Source organism: Zeugodacus cucurbitae, chromosome X (assembly GCF_028554725.1).
Source record: "Zeugodacus cucurbitae isolate PBARC_wt_2022May chromosome X, idZeuCucr1.2, whole genome shotgun sequence".
NCBI lineage: Eukaryota > Metazoa > Arthropoda > Insecta > Diptera > Tephritidae > Zeugodacus > Zeugodacus cucurbitae.
In genome coordinates, this window is record NC_071672.1 from 1,708,531 (window position 1) to 1,712,181 (window position 3,651).

The 3,651-nt window shown below is 43.9% G+C and overlaps 1 pseudogene; it reads right to left on the minus strand.

Annotated features, from left to right (window-relative positions):
- Positions 1–823: 823 nt before the first annotated feature.
- Positions 824–1,002, minus strand: LOC128923204 (5.8S ribosomal RNA; annotated as a pseudogene).
- Between the last annotated feature and the right edge of the window lie 2,649 nt (positions 1,003–3,651).

Consider the following 3,651-nt stretch of genomic DNA (forward strand, 5'->3'; position numbering starts at 1 on the left):
AATGTCAATGAAATCAATTTCCACATCCAGGAAAAATTACCAGGTAATTCGGAAACGTATAAATCCATTGATACTGCTATGAATGATGAAGACGTAGTCATTTATCCGGTTGAATTTTTAAATTCTTTGGAACCACCAGGCATGCCACCGCATATGTGAATTTGAAAGTTGGTTCATCGATTATACTTCTTCGAAATCTTAATGCACCGAAACTTTGTAATGGGACGAGACTTTCAGTGAAGAAATTGATGCCAAATTTAATTCAAGCAACAATTCTCACTGGCAAAGCAAAATTGTACTAATACCGCGCATCCCATTAATACCAACGGACAGGCCATTCGAATTTAAACCTCTTCTATTTCCTGTTCGGCTATCTTTTGCTATGACCGTCAACAAAGCCCAAGGGCAAACGCTCCAAGTGTGTGGAGTTAATTTAGAGGAAGCTTGCTTTTCTCACGGTCAACTGTACGTTGCATGTTCGAGAGTTGGAGCCACGAAAAATTTGTTTATTTATGCACCACAAAATAAAACAAAAAATGTTGTGTATACAATTGTATTAAATTGAATATTGCTTTTATTTTTCATTATTGTGTTAAGAAATCAAATCTTTTAAGCAATAAATTTTTTGCGTAGAGAAGTCCGCCGGGTAACGCTAGTTTATTATAAAATTTCGTTCAAATATGAGGTGTTCAAGAATATATTTTCTATATTTCTTTTTATGCTATTAATATTATGGATTGAAAAATACAATCCAGTAATATACCATGTGCTTAAATTCTATTAATTGCCTAAAAGAATAAGCAACTAATTTAACATAGTCTTACAACCCTCAACCATATGTAGTCCAAGCAGCACTTTAAAATTAAATAAAGTACATAACAGCATGGACTGCAATATGCGTTCAAAATGTCGATGTTCATGTGTCCTGCAGTTCACACGATGACGCACAGTTAGCTGCGTTCTTCATTGACCCATGAACCGAGTGATCCACCGCTTAGAGTGATAATTTTTTGTTTATTTTAATTTAACGTCAAGAGTTTTTAATTTAAAGCATTCAAAGGTCCATGCCCGGTAAGCAAGAAACCCAGACTCATACAGAATCTGAAGTCTGGGTTTTCCTCTACAAACCTAACATCCCGAATGTACTCGTAGGTCACCCGACCGCTAGGGCTATTGTCCCAACGGTCTTGCCACTTACTCCTAACACTATCATATAGAAGCCTTTTGCTCCTTAGATAGCCCTCCCTCGCAACATCCTCATCGGAAATCCAATTCGACAGCAATGAGACACTTAAGCCTCTTCTTAACCTAAATGCAACAGCACGCTGTATAACAATCAGGTCAAGAGGAGGCGCACCTAACTACACCTGTAACGCATCTGTAGAAATGGTGCTACATACAGGCAAACAGGCAACCATCAAACAACGTTGTATGGAGAGAAGTTTTTGGCGACCCCTGACCTTTGATGCTAATTCCCACCATATAGCGGCTCCATATGTGGCACAGGCCACAAATAAGCCGCGATATATAGTACGAACCGCACGACGTCCGAGACCCCAATCACTCCTTAACACACGTTTGACTTTGCCGGCAATTCCTAACAATCGCTCCTCCACGTAAACCAAGTGAGGGTTGAAACACATCCTTTCGCCGATGGCCAATCCCAGATATTTGACTTGCGTCACATACCTGATATTGACCCCATTCATTCGGACAATCGGTGGACGAGCCGATGACAGTATGACTTTCAAGAGCATTGTCACCGTCTTGTCAACCGATACGTCAACCCCCACACCTATACCCCAATTGTGAACAATTTCTAACAATCGTTCACCCTTCCGCTCTAACTCCAACCGTGAACGACCTTCAACTAGGAGAAGAAGATCGTCTGCGTATGCGCAACAACTACAAAGTGTCAATTTCTAACAATCGTTCACCCTTCCGCTCTAACTCCAACCGTGAACGACCTTCAACTAGGAGAAGAAGATCGTCTGCGTATGCGCAACAACTACAAAGTGTCTCAAGTTGGCCAAGCAGAGAGTCCATCATTAGGTTCCATATATATGGACCACAGATGGATCCCTGTGGGCAGCCCCGTTCTACCCCAATGTCCACGCTACCATTCATTCCAACGATAGAGGCTTTTCTGTCCGAAAAGTAGCTTTGCCAGAGACTAATTTCCGGACAGCCAAGTTCCTCCAATCGTTGAATCACCGAGGAATATGCCGAGGACATATTTGTTGGTATTCTCCCTAACGGCCCTCTGGACATAAAACCAAGCATCCTCTACGCTGCGTCCTTTCCTGAAACTGTACTGCCTATCCGACCGCAGATCCCGCGTTAGCTCCTGAAGCCGTTCCACCATAACCCTCTCCAGTACTTTACCAAGCACTGGAAGAAGACTGATGCCCCGATAAGATCGTGGATCACTCCTAATCTTATCAGGTGACTTCAGGAGAGGAACAACCCTAGCACTTTTCCACTCACGTGGAAAAAGCCTCTAATAAAAGCACTTATCGTAAATGACCTCCAAGTATTCCGGAATGAACTTCCACAAGCTTTTGCACAACTCTCCGTTCAAACCATCAAGACCTGGGGACCGTTTAGACCTAACCAGGCTAAAGGCATATCCCAACTCCCCATCATCAAGTGGAGGAACAGGTACCTCTTGTGCAAGAGGTGCCAGCTCCTCAGCCCTAGGAAAGAACGCTCCTAACAGAACCCCTGCACACTCACTCCATGTTGATAACACAGTGTCATCAACACGAAGAGAAGTGATGTCCTCCCTCCTACGACCCCTACAAATCCTTAAGACCTGACCCCAGGGGGCATCCCTATGCTCATTGACGAACCCCTCCACTCCTCTTCTTTGATTTTTATAAGCATGGCCTTATACTCATGCATCGCACAACTGAAATCGTTCCTAATCTGAGCCAACCTATCCGAATTTGACCGCCGAGCGCGTTGAAACTTCCGTCTTAATAGTGCGTCCACCACTTTATTTTCCTAACCCTAAAATCCTTATATTTCTTCAACAACCTATCGTTCACTCCCCAGACCAATTCGTACAACCGAGCAATTTGCTCGTCCACCCCCAGATTTTCAAACTCACTAAGCGGTATATCGAATACCGCTTCCCTAACACACTGTCCATATTGGTTCAAGTCGATACCAGAGGTACGCCATCGCCGCAATGGACTTACATACGTCGAGGGAGGGGAATTAGGAGTAACCATAATTTTAATCAAATTATGATCGCTCAATCCCCACCCTCCACTAATCTCCCACCTAAAACTGAACGCCCTATTTGCTGCCTCATTGATCAAGGACACGTCAATGTCGCTCCCCCCTCTAGGACCATCAAATGTGTACCCCTCGCTTGACTCATTTAGGATGTGGAGACTGTTAGCAGCCATCCATTCGCTTAATGCCCGACCCCGTTGTGGCTCCGATATCTGTACGCCCATCGAGAAAACTTGCTAAACCACATCGAGGACGTGGCATTCGCATCCATCCCTAGGATAAATGGGCTACCACTCGCAAGTAGTAGTAGCTTATCCATGTATCGCAGATAAGGCTCTATAGGTTCCATAAACTTACAATACATACTAGCAGCAATCAGCCTACCGAACCCCCCCTCTACAGAAACAC